Here is a 24,890-nt window from a genome sequence, read left to right as displayed (position 1 = left end):
AAAACAAGGAAAGTGTGATACATGGCTAAAGCATGAGAGGTGGGGACTGTTTACTGTGTCATTTTTAACAACTGAAGTATGACACTAGATTGGAGCCGTCAAGGTTAGTCTCTGAGAGTATTAAAACCGAATCCGTCACCCACTGAAATACCGCGACTGATCTGAAAATGTGTGGCTAAATAGGAATAAAAGCAGAACTGTGAAAAATGAAAAGAAAGACCTTGAAAGGCAAGGGAACTGTTTAAAAATCAGTACACAATGTTCAATTTGGGATATATCTCCTTACTTTAATCCAATTCCTTTTTTTATTTTACCTGACTGGCTGTTCCATTACTCAGGTTCCCTGTGTTATATAATTCACACATTATACTCCTATTTACTTAAGAAAGGCATTATATTGATTTGTTTTATTTATTTTTATTTTTTATCTTCTTTAAGGGTTATATGATAGTAGACAAGGATTTATAAAACCAAAGAGGAAAATAAACTGCTCCATATGACAAGAAAATATAGAGCAATTTTTTTTTTCATTAATGACTCCAACACAAAAGGTTTTTACCTCTGAACCAGCAGACATACAAAGCTGGGGAGTGATCTTTGTTTCTTTGTGCATGTCTAGGTCTACTAATAGAAAGTCCACCAGTTAGCAAACATTTTGTTTAAATTGCCTTGTACCATAACTCATAAGTCAAAGATAACAGTTGACTTGCATGCCTGTGTTGATTCATGTGTTGTACATCATCCAACACTGCCAAATGTTATCTTTTACATATCTTTTGTGGTTTCTTATCCAAAAAAAGCCATTAACTGAATGTACAGGCATTGGACAGAAGAGGAAGCCAGTGTATAAGCATTTGTAAGCAACAGGTAGCCAGTCCTTTCTTTAGAAGGTATGCAGTTTGCATCATCACGTCTTAAGCGCAATCAAGATGAAATTGTTACATTTATTCATTCCATGGAGAAATTCTTTTACAAAGTACTTTTACAAACAATTTACAGTGATATGGCCTACTTGGCCAGCAGGCCAACACTACACCTCCCAGAAGCCCTTGCTTATGGACTTTGACTACTCTTTGGATGGTTTGCTGTGTTTAGTGTTTAGTGGATTAGCTTATAACTGTTTAGTTAGGCTCAACCAGGAACTAGGGTTTGTTTTATTTTTTATTTTGTTTTGCCACTGTAAAACTTCACTTACTGCACTTTTTACCACTGATTCCTGTGTCAATTTCCCGAAACTCCACCTATATCAAGAGCCCGAGATTGTGGCAATCCACCACAGTGTGACACTGGTGGAGAATGTGGGCATAGGCTGTGTGGTCTCAGGAACAGTATGCAGCAAAGAGAAGTGCAAAAATATATAAAATGTACATCGCAGCATTGGAAGAACTACTGTGCCACTACATGGCTGAAACCAGTTTGCATCTTGCTGAGCAGAAGCGCATGAATGCAGAAATGCAGGTCCACCAGCCAGTCCACTGTTTCCATACCCCAGAGAGCCCAGGTGGATGAGCAGACCCAACATGTGCTGATTTGCCTCTTCTGTATGGAGAAGGGCCATGAGGAGTCCTGGTGCCCATATGAGAAGAGGAGGGATGTGATGGTGCCGCCCATGTTCCCAGTCCCAGAGAAGGATGAGCCACCCGTGTCCTCAGTGCCAGAGTAGGAGGAGCTGCCCGTGTCCCCAGTGCCAGAGAGGGAGACACTGATGGTCCTGTAGTGGGACGATGAACTTCCACTGCCAGAGGATGCCCTGGAAGTGGAAGTGTAGGTGCCCAACCCAGATGTTTCCACACAAGAAGTGGAAGAGCAGCTGGGACACAGGAGACAGCACAAGCCGGAACTCGCAGAGTCCTGGACGGACAAAGCAGGGCTATGGCCAGAGCCACCACATCCTGAAGAGATGCTGCTGGAGCAGGAGGAAGTGCTATGGCCCCAATCACTATGGGGAGTGGAACTACAAGATGTGCTGAAGTTACCATCCCCAGATGCAAGAGGGCCACTGCCACACCCAGAGAGGAACATACTACTGTCTGGATGAGCGAGGGATAAGCCATGTGCATTGGGCTCAAGTGAGAAAGGTAGAAGCTTGGCCGTCTCTGGGACCAGGGGGATGGAGCCAGCACCTGGAGCCTCCAAAAAGCCCTACAGGGGATTATAGATATATAGATATGAATTATAGATATATCTTAATTTCAGATATCTTGAAATGTTTTGAAGTTATTCTAGTTGGAAGCACTGCCCATGGGGGAGGGGTTTAGCTTGTTTCAGTTGGAACATCATCGATCTATCAAAGCTGCCTATTGGCCCCTGTGTCAATCACTCAAACAGGTCCCTTCCTGCTTCCTGTTCGTATATAAGGTAAAGCACACACAGGAACTTCCTCTTTGCTGTTTCCGCCTTGGAAGACTCATCAGGTCATATTGTAAAGTCTTTGCTTGTTGTCTTTTTATTATCATTAAAAGCACGAACTGCACTTTCAGTAGGCTGGCTACATACATAATATGTCCACCCACCCACCCAGTCGCTACAGTAAAATACTTTGTGTATGTAAATAGTTATTTTATAACTAGCCTGTGCTGTGTTATCCACGTCACAGGCCTCCGGCTGTGCCTCAGTTTCAGTTTCAGTTTTTATACACAGATATACTTACTCTAGTTGCTTTAATATAATATATCCTGATATATATATTTATTGTTAGACTAGTCACTGTTAGACTAGTTTTGCCTTTCAGGTTTTTTCTTCTACCTGGCTGCCCAGCCTAAGCCTCGGTCTGTTGTAAGAGATCTCTCTCAGCTTGCTAGGAACGAGCCCTGTTGCGCTCTACCATCCGTAGCAGTGGCCTCTGCATGTTTAAGGCCCTGCTTCGGCTAGTGGCCTCTTAACCTCGGGCCCTCCGGACTCCGAACAATGCGTCACCCAGTATCCCCTCCAATAGTGAATACTGTTTATTAGGTTTAGTATTTTTACATTTCTTAAAATAAAACAATTTCAATTTTAATGCTTGTGATTAAAATCATTTAGAATATCAATTCTTAAAATCACTTAAAATTTTTAAAATCTTGTGATTTTTTTAACAAAACTAAAACAATAAACTTTAAAATAAACGTGCTCAAATCAAATAAACAAAACGTGATAAAAGCAAAAAAATTGCACACCAACAAAAGAGTCAAATACATTGAAAATAACAGAAAATGCATTAAACAAATTAAAAAAACAATTAAAAAGTAAAAATAAAAAACAAACAAAAAAAGTCTAATGCATTTTAAATTAAACCCAAAAACGGTCAATGTATTTGACAAAAAAATATAACAAAACTATACCTAAAAAGCCCTAAACAATGTGATTTAAAAACAACTAAATCTTTAAAAGCAATTAAGATTCATTATTTAAAATTTTCTTTTAAAAACAATCATTCATAAAATCTTTAAAAGATCTTGGACTCGGGCTCCAGCAGGGGGAACTAACCGTCCCCGGAGGTGGGTCCCATCACGGGATCCTGAGCTCCCCCAGATCTTGTATGCGCCAGTTCTTAAAGGCTTCCTCCTTGCCCCTCTGATGGACCTCCAGATTGACGTAGTCTTTCACAAACACCATGCCCCTCCGCGCGATGACGATCGGGTCCAGCTCCTGCTTATTGAACAAACAGATGTTCCGTCCCTCCCACAGTGCCTGCTTCACTGCGCAGACGACACGCCACCAGCACCTCAAGGTAGATGTAGAGATTCCCTTGGCTGGACCGTATAGGATCTGCTGGGCGGTCGCCCGCGCAGGAACGGCGAACCTGTGGAGGAACGGAGAAAACAGGAGCCAGACCCTGTGGGCGGAGGGGCACTCACTAAAGATGTGAGCCTCCGTCTCCTTCCCCAAGCAACCCTTATAGGGGCAGGTGTCATAAGGAGCTATGCCCCTTCTGTGCATAAACACTCGGGTGGGGAGACACCGACTCACAGCCATCCAGGAGACATCTTTCTGCGTGTTCGTGAGGCAAACGTGCGTAGCGTTAGCCCAGATAAACCGGCAGGTTTCGGGAGGGAAATCTTCTATCCGGCTGGTCTCCTGGGCAGATCTCATCTGACTACAGATGGTCTTATAATCCCAGGAGGCCAGCACGACTTTATGGAGGCCTACTTCGAGCGCAAAGGCTCGGAGCGCCCTGTAGAACGGCGGGGGATCCCACGAGTGCGGCCTGGTGTTGTCCATGGCGCAGAGGCCGAATGGTCTCAGGCTGCTGGCAAAATAAAAGCGGTTCATGAAACTCACTTTCTTGCCAGCAGCCTGGATGTTCTTGACCACATAGGCCAGCCCCTGCGCCTTTATCAGCCGCACAACGTCCGGGACCCCCCTGCCTCCATCCAGGGTACCCTTCACCATCTGCACTCTTTTCAGCCTCTCCATTTTGCTCCCCCAGACAAACCGAAATATAATTCGGGTCACTAGTTTTGCGATACCCTTGTCTGGGGGGAAGATCATTCCTACGTAGAGGAGTATCGGGAAGAGGATGGCCTTTACGACCAGCACCTTACCAGCCATCGTCAAGGTCCTTGTGCTCCAGCCGTGGATCTTCCTTTGGACCTTTGCTATGGCCTCCTCCCAGCTCCGGGTGCCCGTGTTGGTCCCGTCGATCGTGATCCCCAGAACCTTGATAAACGGCTTCACAGGGAACACGGTCGGCGGGCCCCGGCCGACAGGCCATGCCCTGGAGAGGTAGACCTCGCTCTTGGCCTTATTCACAGCGGCCCCCGTCGCCCTGCAGAAGCCGTCCAGCAGTTCCTCGACCCTGGCCACGGACGGAGCGTCCGTGCAGACCACGGCCACGTCGTCCATATAGGCCAGGGCCTTCAGTTGCTCTCCGCCGGAACCCGGGAGATGGAAACCTGTCACCCGGACGTCCCGGCGGATCGCCTGCATGAACGGCTCCAAGCAGAGGACGTACAGCAGGGCCGACAGGGGACAACCCTGCCGGACCCCCGACCTGACCGGAAATGGTTCGGTCAGGTGGCGGTTCACAAGGACCCTGCTGCTTAGGCCGCTGTAGATGATCTTGACCCACTTCCTCAGGCCAAGAGCGAGACCCATCCTCTCCATAACAAGCTGCAGGTATTCGCGGCCCACTCTGTCGAAGGCTTTCTCCTGGTCCAAGCTGATTAGGACCAGGGGAAGCCTTCTCTCGTTCGAGTAGGCCACGACATCCCTGAGCAGCATGGCGTTGTCGGCCGCCGATCTCCCCCGGGCACCACAGACCTGGTCGGGACCCACGACTTGAGGGAGTGGCCGCTGCAGCCGGAGCGTCAGTGCTTTGGCCAGTATCTTGTAGTCGGTGCACAGGAGGCTGACCGGCCGCCAGTTCCTCAGATCTTTCGTGTCTCCCTTCTTGTGAAGAAGGGAGAGGATACTCTTCTTCATCGAAGGGGCCAATCTGCCCTCTCTGTACATCGACCCCAGGACCTGGCCCAGATCTTCCTTAAGCACCTCCCAAAAGATCTTATAGAACTCAGCAGGGATCCCGTCGGGACCCGGTGTCCTTCCAGAGTTAAGACTCTTTATCACCTGGGAGAGTTCAGTGGTGGTGATCTCTGGATCCTCCTCCTCCTCCTCGTCCCCCTCATTGCGGGACTCCAACAGGGACAGAAAGTGATGGATCAGATTTTGATCCACCACCTTCTGGTCGTACAACTCCCTGTAGAAATCCCGCACCACTGTCTCAACAGCCTCTCTGCCCTCCACCTCTTGCCCCGAGGAGTCGATCATGGAGGACATTGCAGGCCGCCTCTCCTTCGTTTTCTTGAAGAAGAAGCGGCTGCATTTCTCATCGTCCTCCATGATGCGGACCCTGGAAAGGACCTTGATCTTCTATTGCTCCTCCCGATAGAGGGCGGAGAGACTCAGTTTGACCCGGGCCACCTCCTCAGCTAGGTCGAAGCCTCTGAGCTGTAAAAGACTCAGGCGCTGGAGGCGAGCGTTTAGATGGGAATATCTCGCCCGCCTCTCGCGAGCTTTCCGTTTCCCCAGCTGAATGAAGTAGCCCTTGGTTCTTTTCTTCATCATCTCCCACCACTCTATGGGAGAATCAAAAAGGTCCTTCAGGGTCCTCCACTCCTCGAGGCGTCTGCTAAAGGTCTTAATCACACTAGGGTCATCGAGCAGAGAGGTGTTGAGCTTCCAGACCCCAGGCCCCGACTCCCGTGTGCTCGGAATGAGCACCTCTGTCGTCAGGAGCCTGTGGTCTGAAAAGAAGACCGCCTCCGAAGACATGGCGGTCCTCTCCAGTGGCTTGCTGAGGAGGACGAGATCTATCCTGGAGAAGGAGGAGCCAGAAGAACTCACCCAGGTGAACAAGGGGACCAGGTCCCGACCTGCGTCGCAGAGTTCAAAGTCCTCCACGAACGCAGCGAGGTCCCTGCTGGATCTATCGTTGCGGGGCTTACTCCGGTCTACATCCCTCAGAGCACAGTTGAAATCACCTGAAATGATAACTGGCAAGGTGCCGATCAGGAGCGGGCGTAGCTGAGGGAGAAAGAGGACTCTCTCTCTCTGGCTGGTGGGGGCATAGACATTGACCAGCCTCAATACAGCCCCCTTGTATTTAAAATCGAGGCTGGCCAGTCTGCCCGCCTCTATAACCTTGAATGTTTTAACTATTAAGAAGGGGTTTTTCAGGAGTACGGCAATCCCGTCCGCTCGGGACACATTGGACCCCGACCAGAAGGATTCTCCTAGGGTCCAAGTGTCCCGGAGATCTTTGTATTCTTTTTGGAACGGGATGCCGCACTCCTGCAAACAGATAATATCCGCCTTCATTCCAGCCAGAGAGTTTAAAACATCGGTCCTCTTTTTCACCTCAGCAATGCTCCTCACATTAATTGAAATAATGGTTAATGCCATAATGGCTGTGAGGGCAATTACCCGCTCCGTAACAATCATGTAAAGAAACCTTTCTCTTCCCCACTCCTCTCTTCTCCCTCACCTAGCTTAGCGCTAGCACCCATCATTTCAATCATTTGCCTCACCGCTTGATCCTCTAGGAAGACTATGGGGGGGGCTCGGCTCCCGCCACCCGGTAAGGCGGGCAAAACTCCACTGGGCTCAGGGCCCGTGGTGCTGGAGGTTCTCCCTGGTTCCTTTGAGGCCGAGGCCCGACGAACAGATGGCAGGGCAGAGGCTTTATGTACAACTGGGGAGAAAACTGTATAGACCCCGCTAGTCGTTCTTTTAACTAATGGTGGGGGAGGGGGTGGTCTCTCCCTTCCCGGCTGTCTGCCGCCGCAGGCCTCCTCCCCCAGCGCCAGTGACCTTGCCATCACGTCCCTGATGTCTTTCTGGGAAAGGACACTGGCGCCGACTCTCGTCTCCTGAGGACCTGCGGCTCTCCCACTACTGCCGGGAGGGCATACCTGACCCCTCCCCTGGGAGAGTCTCAGTTGTGGGGCAGGAGGAATGTTATTTCTAGGGGGCCTCTCATCTACCAGGCTGCCCACTCGGGGCAGTGGAGAAGGCCCACCACTCTCCTCTCCGGAGTCAGAGTGGGGCGTATAAAAATTAGAGGGAGGGGACTCTGGAGCGGGGGAGGAACCGGCAGGGGGGGGAGAATCTGCAGAATGAATCCTCTTTTTCATCATACCCCCCCTACCCATGCTCCTCTTCTCAGCCCTCCTTCTCTTCCCCGCTACCACTGTCCACTCTCCCTCTGCCTCCACTTCTGACCCAGAGTCAGAGAGGGAGCCTATGAGGCTCCTGAGGATTGTTTCCTCTCTACCCCCATCTTGGGGTATCACCTTTGGAGGAGCCTCCGCTTGGTTTTCTCTCTCTCCACCACCCCCGAGGGCCCGCGCCCTATTTGCATAGGAGGAGGGACAATTTCTAAAGAGGTGCCCTCCCCCACCGCACAGGTTGCAGGCCCTCTCCTGCTTGCAGGCCCTGGTCTGATGTTCCCCGCCGCAGACCTTGCACTTAACAACGGTACAGGCTGCGGCTAAATGACCCAGGGCCCCGCAGTTCCTACATAATTTGGGCATGCCATGATAAAAGACAAGCCCCCTATTTGCTCCTAAAACCACGGTGCTTGGTAGATGGCGTACTCCGCCGATGGCGGCCACTTCCACCTGCAGGCGCACCTGCCACCGCCTAGCACCGGTCCAGACCCCATCCTCATCATTAACTCTCCTACTTTCAGACAGGATCTCACAGTGTCTCCTCAGCCATACTTCTACGTCGTACTCTGCCACTGCTTCGTTGTAAAACTGAATAGTTACAATTTTAATCTCTCTATCTGTCAGGGCGTCGACCACAAAGTCATTCAGGGGCATGCTGTCTTTTTTCTCCCTATACAGGTTCCAAAAACTCTCCAGCACTTGAGGGTTCTTAAAGCTCACCTCGAACACGTCCCTAGGTCCAGGCAGTTTTACCACACAGTTCAGCTCAGAAGGGGCAAACCTCCACTCGCCTCGGCCTCCGGACCGCTCCAAGGACCCAGGACTCTGCAGCTCTGTCAACCGGCACCTCCCCGTCTTGTCTGGTCTGGCCTGATGGATCAGCTCCCTGCAAGGAAAAAAGAAAGACTGTCAAATACAGTTCAAAAGCCCCCTGCTGGACAAAGGTTTCTCTCGCTATTGGAGGGAAACCCGAGTCCCCTCCAATAGTGAGAAAAACCTTTGTCCAGCAGGGGGCATCAAACTGTATTTGACAGTCTCTTTTTTTTCCTTGCGGGGAGCTGATCCATCAGGCCAGACCAGACAAGACGGGGAGGTGCCGGTTGACAGAGCTGCAGAGTCCTGGGTCCTTGGAGCGGTCCGGAGGCCGAGGCGAGTGGAGATTGGGACGGACCGGGAGCGACAGGGGACCTAGCCACAGGAGTCGGTGGACTCCTCACGGAGTGGGTCCCATCCAGAAGCCCGGCCGACCATCTACCCAGAGGTGGCAGGTGCGCCTGCAGGTGGAAGTGGCCGCCATCGGCGGAGTACGCCATCTGCCGAGCACCATGGTACTAGGAGCAAATAGGGGGCTTGTCTTCTACCATGGCATGCCCAAATTATGCAGGAACTGCGGGGCCCTGGGTCATTTAGCCGCAGCCTGCACTGTTGTTAAGTGCAAGGTCTGCGGCGGAGAACATCTGACCAGGGCCTGCAAGCAGGAGAGGGCCTGCAACCTGTGCGGTGGGGGAGGGCATCTCTTCAGGAATTGTCCCTCCTCCTATGCAAATAGGGCGCGGGCCCTGGGGGGTGGTGGAGAGAGAGAGAATCAAGTGGAGGCTCCTCCAAAGGTGATACCCCAAGATGGGGGTAGAGAGGAAACAGTCCTCAGGAGTCTCATAGGCTCCCTCTCTGACTCTGGGTCAGAAGTGGAGGCAGAGGGGGAGTGGACAGTGGTAGCGGGGAAGAGGAGGAGAGCAGAAAAGAGGAGCATGGGTAGGGGGGGTATGATGAATAAAAGGATCCACTCTGCAGATTCTCCCCCCCCTGCCAGCTCCTCCCCCGCTGCAGAGACCTCTCTCTCTGGTTTCTACACGCCCCACTCTGACTCCGGAGAGGAGAGTTGTGGGCCTTCTCCACTGCCCCGAGTGGGCAGCCTGGTGGATGAGAGGCCTCCTAGAAATAACATTCCTCCTGCCCCACAACTGAGACTCTCCCAGGGGAGGGGTCAGGTATGCCCTCCCGCAGGTCCTCAAGAGAGGAGAGTCGGCGCCAGTGTCTTTTGCCATAAAGACCTAAGGGACGTAATGGCAAGGTCACTGGCGCTGGGGGAGGAGGCCTGCGGCAGCAGACAGCCGGGAAGGGAGAGACCACCCCCTCCCCCACCATTAGTAAAAAGAACAACTAACTTCTCTCCCCAGTTGTACACAAAGCCTCTGCCCTGCCATCTGCTCGTCGGGCCTCGGCCACAAAGGAACCAGGGAGAACCTCCAGCACCACGGGCCCTGAGCCCAGTGGAGTTTCGCCAGCCTTACCGGGTGGCGGGAGCCGAGCACCCCCCATAGTCTTCCTAGAGGATCAAGCGGTGAGGCAAATGATTGAAATGATGGGTGCTAGCGCTAAGCTGGGTGAGGGAGAAGAGAGGAGTGGGCAAGAGAAAGGTTTATTTACATGATTGTTACGGAGCGGGTAATTGCCCTCACAGCCATTATGGCATTAATTATTATATCAATAAATGTGAGGAGCATTGCTGAGGTGAAAAAGAGGACCGATGTTTTAAACTCTCTGGCTGGTATGAAGGCGGATGTCATCTGTTTGCAGGAGTGCGGCATCCCGTTCCAAAAGTAATATAAAGATCTCCGGGACACTTGGACCATAGGAGAATCCTTCTGGTCAGGGTCCAATGTGTCCCGAGCGGACGGGATTGCCGTACTCCTGAAAAACCCCTTCATAGAAGTAAAGACATTTAAGGTAATAGAGGCGGGCAGACTGGCCAGCCTCGATTTTAAATACAAGGGGGCTGTATTGAGGCTGGTCAATGTCTATGCCCCCACCAGCCAGAGAGAGAGAGTCCTCTTTCTCCCTCAGCTACGCCCGCTCCTGATCGGCACCTTACCAGTTATCATTTCAGGTGATTTCAACTGTGCTCTGAGGGATGTAGACCGGGGTAAGCCCCGCAACGATAGATCCAGCAGGGACCTTGCTGCGTTCGTGGAGGACTTTGAACTCTGCGACGCAGGTCGGGACCTGGTCCCCTTGTTCACCTGGGTGAGTTCTTCTGGCTCCTCCTTCTCCAGGATAGATCTCGTCCTCCTCAGTAAGCACTGGAGAGGACCGCCATGTCTTCGGAGGTGGTCTTCTTTTCAGACCACAGGCTCCTGAGAGAGGTGCTCATCCCAAGCACACGGGAGTCAGGGCCTGGGGTCTGGAAGCTCAACACCTCCCTGCTCGATGACCCTCGTGTTATTAAGACCTTTAGCAGACGCCTCGAGGAATGGAGGACCCTGAAGGACCTTTTTGATTCTCCCATAGAGTGGTGGGAGATGGTGAAGAAAAGGACCGAGGGCTACTTCATTCAGCTAGGGAAACAGAACGCTCGTGAGAGGCGGGCGAGATATTCCCATCTAAACGCCCGCCTCCAGCGCCTGGGTCTTTTACAGCTCAGAGGCTTCGACCTAGCTGAGGAGGTGGCTCGGGTCAAACTGAGTCTCTCTGCCCTCTATCGGGAGGAGCAAGAGAAGATCAAGGTCCTTTCCAGGGTCCGCATCATGGAGGACGATGAGAAATGCAGCCGCTTCTTCTTCAAGAAAAAGAAGGAGAGGCGACCTGCAATGTCCTCCATGATCGACTCCTCGAGGTGGAGGGCAGAGAGGCTGTTGAGACAGTGGTGCGGGATTTCTACAGGGAGTTGTATGATCAGAAGGTGGTGGATCAATATCTGATCCATCACTTTCTGTCCCTGTTGGAGTCCCGCAATGAGGGGGACGAGGAGGAGGAGGAGGATCCAGAGATCACCACCACTGAACTCTCCCAGGTGATAAAGAGTCTTAACTCTGGAAGGACACCGGGTCCCGATGGGATCCCTGCTGAGTTCTATAAGATCTTTTGGGAGGTGCTTAAAGAAGATCTGGCCCAGGTCTTGGGGTCGATGTACAGAGAGGGTAGATTGGCCCCTTCTATGAAGAAGAGTATCCTCTCCCTTCTTCACAAGAAGGGAGACCAAAAAGATCTGAGGAACTGGCGGCCGGTCAGCCTCCTGTGCACCGACTACAAGATACTGGCCAAAGCACTGACGCTCCGGCTGCAGCGGCCACTCCCTCAAGTCGTGGGTCCCGACCAGGTCTGTGGTGCCCGGGGGAGATCGGCGGCGGACAACGCCATGCTGCTCAGGGATGTCGTGGCCTACTCGAACGAGAGAGGGCTTCCCCTGGTCCTAATCAGCTTGGACCAGGAGAAAGCCTTTGACAGAGTGGGCCACGAATACCTGCAGCTCATCATGGAGAGGATGGGTCTCGCTCTTGGCCTGAGGAAATGGGTTAAGATCATTTACAGCGGTCTAAGCAGCAGGGTCCTTGTGAACCGCCACCTGACCGAACCATTTCCGGTCAGGTCGGGGGTCCGGCAGGGTTGTCCCCTGTCGGCCCTGCTGTACGTCCTCTGTCTGGAGCCGTTCATGCAGGCGATCCGCCGGGACGTCCGGGTGACAGGTTTCCATCTCCCGGGTTCCGGCAGAGAGCAACTGAAGGCCCTGGCCAACATGGACGACGTGGCCGTGGTTTGCACGGACGCTCCGTCCGTGGCCAGGGTCAAGGAACTGCTGGACGGCTTCTGCAGGGCGACGGGGGCCACTGTCAACAAGGCCAAGAGCGAGGTCTACCTCTCCAGGGCATGGCCTGTCGGCCGGGGCCCGCCGACCGTGTTCCCTGTGAAGCCGTTTATCAAGGTTCTGGGGATCACGATTGACGGGACCAACACGGGCACCCGGAGCTGGGAGGAGGCCATATCTAAGGTCCAAAAGAAGATCCACGGCTGGAGCACAAGGACCTTGATGATGGCTGGTAAGGTGCTGGTCGTAAAGGCCATCCTCTTCCCGATACTCCTCTACGTAGGAATGATCTTCCCCCCAGACAAGGTCATCACAAAACTAGTGACCTGAATTATATTTCGGTTTGTCTGGGGGAGCAAAATGGAGAGGCTGAAAAGAGTGCAGATGGTGAAGGGTACCCTGGATGGAGGCAGGGGGGTCCCGGACGTTGTGCGGCTGATAAAGGTGCAGGGGCTGGCCTATGTGGTCAAGAACATCCAGGCTGCTGGCAAGAAAGTGAGTTTTATGAACTGCTTTTATTTTGCCAGCAGCCTGAGACCATTCGGCCTCTGCGCCATGGATAACACCAGGCTGCACTCGTGGGATCCCCCGCCGTTCTACAGGGCGCTCCGAGCCTTTGCGCTCGAAGTAGGCCTCCATAAAGTCGTGCTGGCCTCCTAGGATTATAAGACCATCTGTAGCCAGATGAGATCTACCCAGGAGACCAGCCGGATAGAAGATTTCCCTCCCGAAACCTGCCAGTTTATCTGGGCTAACGCTACGCACGTTTGCCTCACGAATACACAGAAAGATGTCTCCTGGATGGCTGTGAGTCAGTGTCTCCCCACCCGAGTGTTCATGCACAGAAGGGGCATAGCTCCTTATGACACCTGCCCCTATAAGAGTTGCCTGGGGAAGGAGATGGAGGCTCATATCTTTAGGGATTGCCCCTCCGCCTGCAGGGTCTGGCTCCTGTTTTTCCCGTTCCTCCGCAGGTTTGCCGTTCCTGTGTGGACGAACGCCCTGCGGATTCTTTATGGCCCTGCCAGGGGAATAACATCTCCTTCCCTGAGGTGCTGGTGGCGTGTCGTCTGCGCAGTGAAACAGGCCCTGTGGGAAGGACGGAACATCTGTCTTTTTAATAAGCAGGAGCTGGACCCGATTGTCACCGCGCGGAGGGGCATGGTACTCATTCGTGAGTATGTCAATCTGGACGTCCATCAGAGGGGCAAGGAGGAAGCCTATAAGAACTGGCATATACAAGATCTGGGGGAGCTCAGGATCCCATGATGGGACCCACCTCCGGGGACGGTCAGTTCCCCCTGCTGGAGCCCGAGTCCAAGATCTTTTAACTATTTTATGAATGATTGCTTTTAAAATGACTTTTAAAAATGAATTTTAATTGTTTTTAAAGATTTAGTTGTCTTTAAAAACACTAGTTGTTTGGGTTTTTGTTTTGGTTTAGTTTTGTTTTATTTATTTGTCAAATACATTGTCCGTTTTGGATTTAATTTTAAATGCATTGGACCGTTTTTGTTTGTTTTTTATTTTTACCTTTTTAATTGTTTCTTTATTTTGTCCAGTGCATTTTCAGTTATTATCAATGTATTTGACCTTTTTGTTGGTAGCAGTTTTGCTTTAATCACGTTTGTATTGTTGTTTTGTGCACTTGTTTATTTGAAGTTAAGTATTTTGTTTTCGTTAAATCACTAAGATTTTAAAAATTTTAAGTGATTTTAAGAATTGATTTTTAATTTTTTTTAATCACAAGTATTACAAATTTGAAATGTTTTTATTTGAAAATGTAAAATACTTTAAACAATAAAACAGTATCCCCAGAAACCCCAGCACAAGTGACGCAAGTGAGAGACCCGTTGCAGTGTGCAGCGCTTCGCATTGAAATCGCCGCTCTCCTGGAGAAGCGAGCAATCTGCGAAGTGCCCCCGCCGGGGCAGCACGAGGGATTTTATTCCCCATACTTCCTTGTGCCCAAGAAAAATGGCGGTTTCCACCCCATCTTGGATCTGAGCCGCCTGAACCGCCACCTCAAGGTGCTGCGCTTCAAGATGCTCAACCTACTCACCATGACCCAGGCCATCAAGCCCAGTGACTGGTTCACCACAGTGGATCTGAAAGATGCTTACTTTCACATCCCCATTGTGCAGGCGCACAGGAAGTTTCTCCGCTTCGCCTTCAAGGGCCGAGCGTTTGACTTTGCTGTTCTCCCCTTCGGCCTGTCAATAGCGCCACGCACTTTTCCCAAGTGCATGGACGTCATGCTAGCCCCCTTGCATTCCCAGGGGGTCTGCATCCTCAATTATCTAGATGACTGGCTGGTTTGTTCTCACTCGAGGGAGCAGGTTTGGATACACACGGACCTGATTTTAGGCCGCCTCTCTCCGAATTGGGCTTTCGGGTCAATCGAGAGAAGAGCCGCCTGACGCCAACTCAGCAGGCACAGTTCCTCGGACTGCGCCTCGATTCCGTTGCCATGCTCACCACGCTGGGGTCAGAGAGAGTAGCCTCAATACACATGTGTCTCTCCCTCTTCCGACTGAGAGCTCGTGTCAGGGTGTCCCTTTGCCAGACCCTCCTCCTCCAGTTGAGGCCGTTGCAGTGGTGGTTTATCTCTCTCAGGATGCACCCTCGCCGCGATCGAGCACACCGAGTCACAGTCACTCCAGCGTGCTGGAAGGCGCTCCGTTGGTGGCGGAACCCCCACAATTTGACCCTCGATGTGCCCCTGGGGCCAGTTTACCACCAAGCAGTCATGACGACAGACGCCTCCAAGCAGGGTTGGGGAGCAGTCTGCGATGGATGTGGAGTCCGAGGCAGGTGGACGGAGCCCGCATGGGCCCTACATATCAACATCCTGGAGTTACAAGCAGTACTCCTTGGACTGTCTCATTGTCCCACACATGGCCGTGCGGTCTCCTTTACATGTTCCCACCATTCCCCCTTCTCCCGGTGGTCCTGGGGAAGGTCAGGAGAGAACGAGCAACAGTTCTGCTGATAGCCCCACGGTGGCCTCGCAGATTCTGGTTCGCGGACCTGATCGCCCTCCTCCAAGGAGAGCCTTGGCAGCTCCCAGTGAGAGTGGACTTGTTGTCCCAGGTGCAGGGCACGCTTTGGCACCACAATCCGGGCCTCCTCCAGCTCTGGGCCTGGCCCCTGAGCTGGAGCGATTGATTGCCTGGGGTAGTTGCCACTATTCACTCGGCGAGAGCTCCCTCTACGAGGTTGCAGTATTCCTACCACTGGCGGACGTTTAGCACCTGGTGCCAAGACGGCAGTCAAGACCCAATTTATTGCCCCATCGGAGCAGGAGCTGTTGGACCAGGGCAAGTCCCCGTCTTTGCTCAAAGTGTATCTGGCGGCCATCTCCACATGTCATGTTCGGATTGATGGCGAGTCTCCTGGGTTTAATTTTCTGGCTGTGCAGTTTCTAAAGGGAGCTCGACGGCTACGGCCTCCTCGAACCCCTTCACTGCCCGCATGGGGCCTTGATATAGTGCTGGACGCACTTTCCCAAGCCCCATTTGGGCCACTGAACTCAGCTGAGCTGAACCTGGTGTCACTTAAGACTGCATTTTTGCTGGCAATCACCTCTGCAAAATGCGTGAGCAAGTTACACGCCCTGTCCGTACACCCATCGTGTGTCCGTTTTGTGGGAGATGGCTCCAGGGTCACACTACGGCCTAACCCTGCGTTCCTCCCGAAAGTGCTGTCTCCATTTCATGTCAACAGGCCTATTGAGTTGATGGCTTTTCATCCTCCTCCCTTCGCTTCAGAGCAAGAGAGTTGGCTTCACCTGCTCTGTCCTGTGCGAGCCCTCAGATACTATTTGGAACGCACTAAGGACATTTGGCGCTCAGACCAACTGTTTGTGTCTTATGGAGCGTGGACACAGGGCCAGGCGCTTTCAACGCAGTGCCTCTCGCATTGGATTGTGGACACCATTACCATGGCCTACGAGTCTACCGGGACCCCGGTGTCTGATCACTTGGTGGCCCACTCGACTCAAGGCGTTGCCACATCGTGGGTTCTTTTTCAAGGTGCCCCTTTGGCAGACATTTATGCGGCTGCAGCTTGGGCCTCGCCGCTTACATTTGCCCGGTTCTACAGGTTGGATGTGACGGGACTGGTCCCTTCCCTTTTGGGACCCGGTGTTGGCTACAGTCGAGCTCCAGTAGACTACGGGCTCTGGCTCCTACCTTTCCTCTCCCAGTCTGCCCCTGTAAGTGCTTCCTGAGGGAGCTAGTGAACCGTGTCTTTCCCTTCCACCGGATTATGCCTTCCAGTCGAGCACCCACGTGAGCTGCTCCTGGATGTACAGACAGCCCTGTCGATGTGTTTCCCAGGGCTTGTCATGCGGCCTACATGCATGTTGACTTACGAGGCCGCCCTGTATATAGTATTATAACTGTGTTGCGGTGGTGCATGTGTTTGGCCTGTACCCCGCTATGTGTATTGGTCAGCAGGTCTGTGGCCCGCTCTGGCTGTATTACGCCATAGAGCAGGGGATCACTGCTGTTGTCCTCCAGCGGAGGGCACTTGAGTTCTCCAGTGCCCCGCTGTGTACATAGTTAATTTACACACACGGTAAGAGCTGTAGTTGCCCTGCGTTAGCTGCGCTATTCGACAGGTGTCAACTGCTCCTGTGTTCCACGTGTGGTGCATGAGCCAGCTGATGGCGCTTGAGTTTCGCAGCCTTGCTGTGTATATGGTTCCTTTGTTAACACAGTAGAGCTAATGTTGCCCTGCGTTAGCCGGTCTAACCAGCAGGCGTCAACTGCTCCTGTGTTCCATGGGCGGCGCATGAGTTTGTTCCTGCACCCCATGGTGTATATAATTTGTTTGTACGAAATCTAAATTGTCAGCACAATAGAGCTCTTCCACTCTGTACTATTCAGTTGAGTTGGATGCTCTTGTGCTGCGCGCTGACAGCATGAAGGTCTTGCTGTCACGCGATATGTAAATATTGTATATTGGTCAGCTCGGCTACTCTATTAACTAGCCAGCTATGTATTATATTGTATTTTTCTCATTGGGTCTGTGGCCCCGCTCCTATTGGATCAGGGATCCACTGCCATGATATTGCGTGGAGGCCACACAAGTGCTTGATTGCCCGTGCCAGACATTGTGCAAGTAGATTACGACCTCGCTCCTAGATGCACTAGTAGAGCAGCCGGCCTTGCTCTTGTAAGCAGAGGGCGTAAGAGTTAACCTCTGTAGCCCCGTCTTGTATATGCTGATTGCAGACAGTTCCCGGTAGAGCGTGACTACTGTCCTCGCTCCTGGGCGGCTCAGGTATGGCCCTATGGGGCCCCTGAGGTTACTGTATGGAGTTGTGTTGCCGAGGTCACATAGCGGTGTACCTCGGGGCAGGCTCCCTTATCAACTCGCTGCCTCCTCCCTTGCGAGGGTTTTGTTATACAGTAACCCCTCCCCCTTGGGCAGTGCTTCCGACTTGAAAGATAACGATAGGTTGCGTATGCAACCCCGGTTATCTGAAAAAGGAAGCACTGCCCAAGGGTTGCAAGGTCACACGGGAGTCCTGGCTCCCGGCAAAAGAGGACGAACCTGTGCTGACATCACCTTTTATAGAACAGGAAGTGGGAAGGGACCTGTTCTGAGTGACGAGCGCAGGGGCCAATGGCAGCTTTGATAGAGTGACGTTTCAATCAGGTTCCTACGGAAGTGCGCAGAAACCCCACCCCCTTGGGCAGTGCTTCCTTTTTCAGATAACCGGGGTTACATACGCAAGCTATCATTATACTGCATCAGCAAGGTCTCTCCCAGACAGAAAGGCAGACAGGGGTTTCTAGATGTGCTGTCCAAGCTCTTTTGAAGAAGCACAAAGAAACAGGCAACGTTGAGGACCGTAGACGCAGTGGTTGGCCAAGGAAACTTACTGCACTTTGCATTTTGTTAATTGATAAATATAATCTATTAAAATGTCTATTTTTGAAATCATTGTTACTTTACAGCATTTTTTCACACCTGCCTAAAACTTTTGCAAAGTGCATTATATATACACTCACCTAAAGGATTATTAGGAACACCATACCAATACTGTGTTTGACCCCCTTTCGCCTTCAGAACTGCCTTAATTCTACGTTGCATTGATTCAACAAGGTGCTGAAAGCATTCTTTAGAAATGTTGGCCCATATTGATAGGATAGCATCTTGCAGTTGATGGGGATTTGTGGGATGCACATCCAGGGCACGAAGCTCCCGTTCCACCACATCCCAAAGATGCTCTATTGGGTTGAGATCTGGTGACTGTGGGGGCCAGTACAGTGAACTCATTGTCATGTTCAAGAAACCAATTTGAAATGATTCGACTTTTGTGACATGGTGCATTATCCTGCTGGAAGTAGCCATCAGAGGATGGGTACATGGTGGTCATAAAGGGATGGACATGGTCAGAAACAATGCTCAGGTAGGCAGTGGCATTTAAACGATGCCCAATTGGCACTAAGGGGCCTAAAGTGTGCCAAGAAAACATCCCCCACACCATTACACCACCACCACCAGCCTGCACAGTGGTAACAAGGCATATATATATAGTGGGGGGAGGCTGTAAAAACAAAATAAATCCAATCCAAGATTGGGTGCTAACTAAACTTGACAGGTTCCCCCTATCTAACCTCGAGGTACTGCGCGGAATACTGAGTATAAAGTTCAGGCATCGGTTTGGGAGGATTAGGCAATCTCATAGTCGTGTATGGGTCGTAAACCACTGCGGTGTCATTTTCCAATCCAGGTCGGGTGATTAAATCGGTCTCAGTTAAGTCTTTTTTGGTTTCTGGGTTTTTTGGTATGCTGGGTCTCTCTCTGCTGTAAAGCTCTCCTCCCGCCCTCCTTGCTTCCCCCTTGGGTACTCTGCATGTTTCTGGAGGATAAAAGCCATTTTTGTAGACTTTCGGTAATCAGCGCTGTCAAATGTGCGTGTTTGCGCGCTTCCTGCTGTGAGTATATATCTATCCCACAGGATATCATTAGGATGCATGTGTGGATCCTGTGCAGTAGCTCAAACGTGGAGAGCCATTTCATCCTCACAATATATATAAATATATTTAAATATACAGATGGGTGACAAATTAAAGGAGCCACCAGAACATCTTCAGTGCACCTTGGCACAGATTCTACGAGTCTCTGAACTCTACTGGAGGGATGAACACCATTCTTCCAAAATATAGTTTTGGAAACATTTGGTGTTTTGATGATGGTGGTGGAGAGCGCTGTCTAACATGTCGCTCCAAAATCTCCCATAGGTGTTCAATTGGGTTGAGATCTGGTGACTGCGAAGGCCATAGCATATGATTCACATCATTTTCATACTCATCAGACCATTCAGTGAGCCCTCGTACCCTGTGCATGGGGGCATTGTCAACCTGGAAAAGACCACTCCCATCAGGATAGAAATGTTTCACCATAGAATAAAGGTGATCACTCAGAATAACTTTGTAATGATTTCCAGTGACCCTTCTGTGTAAGGGGACAAGTGGACCCAAACCATGCCAGGAAAATGCCCACCACAGCATAACAGAGCCTCCGGACCCCCTCACTTTAGGGGTCAAGCAGTCAGGCCTGCACCGTTCTCTTGGTGTCCCACACATGCACCCGCCCACTTGTCCAGAATGAGGATGACTCATCTGACATATCACTTTTATCCACATCTCTGTATAACAGTGACTGTGGTTTTTGCACCACTGAACTCTCAAATGTGCATTTGTCTTCGTAATGAGGGGTTTATGCACTGCAACCCTACTATAATATCCCTCTCTGTGTCGTTCTCGACAGACTGTTCTTGCTGACACAGTCTGTTCACGTCCTGCATTGACATTCTCAGTCACCTGGGAAAGAGCTGCTCTTCTGTTTTTCCTTACATATCGCAGTAATGCACAAGCATCACGGTCATTGAATGCTGCTTTTGACCACAATGTCCAACCCTATTTACTGATGTCTTTCCCATAGACCTGAATGCAGATTTAACTAGAGTTACTGTTCCCAATAGCCAGTTGAGCAGTCTTTGTGATTGAAGCTCCTGCCATTCGTGCCCCAACAATGACCCCTCTTTCAAATCACTTAGATCCTTTCCTCTTGACATCTTGATCCAAAATCGAGGTCAACTGGGCCTGCTCCGCATTTGTATACATGCCACAGAGCATGACAGGATGTTAATTGCTTAATTGCATCATGCAGTACACCTGTTTGAAGTCATCTGCATTTGTTATGTTCCTCCACTCATTTATTCAGGTTTTTCCTTTAATTTGTCACCCGTCTGTGTATATAAATATATATATATATATATATATATATATATATATATATATAGAGAGAGAGAGAGAGAGAGAGAGATAGATAGATAGATAGATATAAATAAATAAATATATTTTGAAGGTCAACATCAGTCAAGATGTGTGACTGAATAAGGAGTTGTGCATGTTTTTTTTCCTTTCTTTCTGTTTCTTTCTTTTAACCAGGTTTAACATTCTGCGGTGTAGTTATGTGGTTGACTCCCAGAGATTAATAAACTGACTGATACACTGTGTGTTCATAAAACAAACAACTAAAAATGTAAGTGTTATACCCAGTGTAAGATATTTCCTTAAAATACTTTACAAATAGAACAATAAAAAACGTGATGGAAAAAAGAGAGACCTGATGTTTTATTTTTAAAAGGTAAAGGTCACTAAATCAATGTCCATTTTAAGAATTCACAAGATTTTTATATCTGGAGCTGCTAGTGGCAGACGGGAGGATATTACTCCTCTGTCCCTGGAGGGAGTTCTAGACAATGATTGAGTTCAGGGTATTTTCCCTTCAGTGTCTGTATTTAATACTAGTGAACTGAGTACTCTGAGTAACATATACAAAAATAAATACATAGTTAAGGAATTAAACCCAATATAGATAAAGAGGATTATATTTATTTTATCCCCCCTTACCATAAGTAAGTAAATGCTACTTATAATAGGTTGGTCAATTCATACAAAAGTAAAAAATAAAATAAAGCTGTTATACACTTAAATGGTTAGATTATGCCTTAACTTAGATATGTGCAATACCAAAAAACTAAAATTGTGACTTTAACCCCAATAAATATGTATTTTTATATAAGCTTAACTTATAGGTAGAGCTATATCATATAAAGTAATATTTTTATAGTATATGTAAGAATGTTTTATAGCAGATGTCTTATAGCAGCTAATAAATGGCTTGGCAGATTATGATAACAGATTGATGTTGGCATGTAAATGTAGTGTTATAAAGTATGCCATTAAATTACGATAACATATTGTAGCAGGACATGCATTTTGTTTATATAATGTATAATAATATATAAAAATGTATGACACTATTAAAACATGTTAATATATTGTGTATAGTTGTTTATGATGGATACCTAAACTAGTGTTACCGACAATAGATTCATTCATTTGTATTTTTTCAGATATGGAATTTAATATTGAGAGATATTTGTGGGTTTTAATTCAGTGTGATAAGTTAATGTACACCAGATTTTATTTCTGTCACTGTTTTAAAAAAGTTAATTATATTGCATTTCATATTATGAATATTGTTTAAATTATGGAAAATATATTCATTCAATATTCATTAGATTCAGAAATTATTGTCAGAAACATGTTTAACAGTGTCTGCTGCAAGTGGAATTTTACCAAGACCCCAGTGACCCGGTCACTGTATGCTTTACAGACCATACAGACAGAGTACAATCCCAAAATACAATCAGACCATATTACTCATTAGCTTCAGGACAAGATGGCTTGCCACAGCGTCTACAACTATGCCATAAGCAATCAGCCTTCTTGTCTATTCTTAAATACATAAAACTGCAGTCGCTTCTGCAAGACTAACTTCTGTCCTAGATACCAAATGACTTTTTGACCCATTAACAAACTCAGGCTGATCAAAAGCAGACGTACGTTATAATATTTTCAATTCAAATCTGCTTGGTGTACATGTTTCTTATATGGAGTTCTTTTTATTGGACTATGTGTATAAATCTCTGTCAAACGATGGTCTGCCCTGAGTGTCCTGGCTCTTCAAAGGCCTTTGCAAATAAACTGACTGATGTTTCCTGACTCCGGATCTGAATCCATTTGTAAAAGAAAAATACTTCTACTTGGTTTTCTGAATAGTAGTGCAATGTTAGTGGTCATGGAAACACTATGTGAGAGGTTTTCCATGGGTAGAAGTAACACATGGGTGGCAAATAAATACCTGTCTTTAGGACTGGCATGTCAATTGTGATATGGCCAGTGGGTCAATATTATTATATCCAAACCTAAATAAATCTGGTCAAGATTGGATTTTATATGTGTTTCTATGAGTATAGAAGTGTGCATGCATGTGTCCACATCTAAGTCCACATAAACACATATTTGGCTGTCAAAAATGTTTGCTGGCAGTGATAAGCAGACTCCATGAAACTGTTATTGCTATGGTGTATCATGCTGTATAAAGCTTCCAAAATTCAAAAAATCATCAGTGCTCAACAATATATTTATTTAAAAGGCCACTTGCGAATCTGGTAAGCTGGTTATCGGGTATAAACATTTCCATTAAACATCATTGTCTCAAATCACCTGTAAATAACTTTCATGCTAGTAAAAATATGCTTTTACATAGATGGTAATTAAGAAGTCCACTCTCTGAACCAAAGCATACTGCCTGCCAGAACAGAAAAAAATAAAATACAATTAAGACTGAAATATAAATTAAGTGGTCACTCTGGAGAGAAAATATTGAAGTGTTAATCTTTAAGCACAATTAGAAGCTATGTACCCGTTAACGTCTATTGATTTAATTGTTCACAGACCACAACAGGGAGACTTTATGAAGCCTCTGCAAAAGCACAGGTTCTTTAATATGCAAATTTCCCTTTTCAAGCAGTTTAAATGGAAATTATTAGAAAAAGTAATACTGTATTATCTGTCAGTGGTAAAACAGAAATATCAAGGGGAAATAAATGAGTGAAAGCCACATGTGAGATCATATTTCATCACTGACTTTATTCGTGGCCATTGAATAAATGCAGTTCTTTATTTCAAATTGCTTAAAATGAGAATTAATGCATAGTTAATTCCAAGTATAGAAATCCCCATAAATTATATGCTGCAATTGACTAGGGGTGCAGCATCTATGCTCTAGTTCAAAACTTTGACAAAATAAAAATTATTCTGTGTGTGCCTCATACACTTAAATTGTTTAGTCATTGTAATAATGGACCTGTTTTGACCTTTGACCTTTAGGCAGTTTATAAACTGAAATTATTAAAAACTCCATTACCCTGCCGGTGATTTAATACAAATTGAATAATGCATGCATGTGTATTTCAAAGTAATGTTGTCGGGACATTAGTAATATATTTACCATTGAAATAACATTTAAAATATACAGCTTTTGCATGTGAGGCATCACTTTAGCCTAACAAAGAGATTTGTAGGCAAACAAAGGAACAAGATAGAACAGACACAAAGTCTTTAGTATCTGGCACCTGGTAGCTTTGTCATTGTGCATCATTCAGAGCCGAACACAGATGTTGGTGCAGATTACAGTATTTTTATAATATTTACACAATGGGTGCAGACGTTTGATGGAAAAACAGATCAATTACAATATACTTTGGAGTGATCATTTCATAAGGTCTGGGTATTATTTTATAACAAAAATGTATTGTCACACAAGTTACATGGCAACTGGTGTAACAAGAGAGTCAAAAAACAGTCATTAAAAATGAGGTAGCCTTGGAAGATTTATTTGAAAGTGAAACAAACCAGTTGGAAAATAATGCTATAAATGCAGAAGTGATATAGTTGCATTAAATTAATTATTAACCTGCAAATTATTTCTTGTTTTGGAAATTGCATTTTTTATTACTTGTAAAAACTACCAAAACCTTAAAGCAGGAGGCTTTTTTTTTTTTTTTTTAAATGTATACTGCAGGAAATATCAGGATATTTTCCAGATCTAGCAATCATCTCAGCTAGTTTGTATGCATTTAAACTTTACTAGAAACTACATCCCTGTGTAGGCTGGAGAATGCTTTTTCAAAGTCAATGGAATTAATGCATATTGTTCACAACTCTGCATTGCTGCCTTCTGTGAAGTAAGCTGTGATTAATGCAACTTGGTTTCCCCCCTGAAGCCAGCTTGTTTGTTCCTGGGGTTTTTGATGTATTGCTTGTGTGATATATTCCATTGGCATCCTTCAGAGGAGTCTGCAGTGGCGAGAAAAGCGACACTTTCTTTTCCTCAGTTGTCATTTGTTAGGTCTTTCTTATATGGTATCTGAGATCTATTTTCTGACAGTTGTTGCAGATTCAGTTCAAAGCAAAGCAAAAAAAAAGGCAAGGAATTTTTCTTTTCAAAATAAATAAATTAATATATTACAAAAGATATGAATACCACAGGGTGGCATAGCATTTCCTGTGTGGACTGAATGGAAGTCACCTATGAATGACCTTGACCTCCGCACCGAACAGCACTGCCAGTCTGACAGGGTTTGGATTGCGATTTGGCTCAAATACACAGGAGGTATTGGAGAAGGGCATCGATCTGGCTCATCACTTAGCAGAATGAGACAAACTCCTTCTGATTGAAATGCTAAATGCTGATTGATCACAAGATATTTCTTTCACACCACA

The sequence above is a fragment of the Amia ocellicauda genome, chromosome 2 (assembly GCF_036373705.1).
Source record: "Amia ocellicauda isolate fAmiCal2 chromosome 2, fAmiCal2.hap1, whole genome shotgun sequence".
Lineage (NCBI taxonomy): Eukaryota > Metazoa > Chordata > Actinopteri > Amiiformes > Amiidae > Amia > Amia ocellicauda.
The sequence above is the reverse complement of the archived record's forward strand: the minus strand, read 5'-3'. Positions refer to the sequence as shown.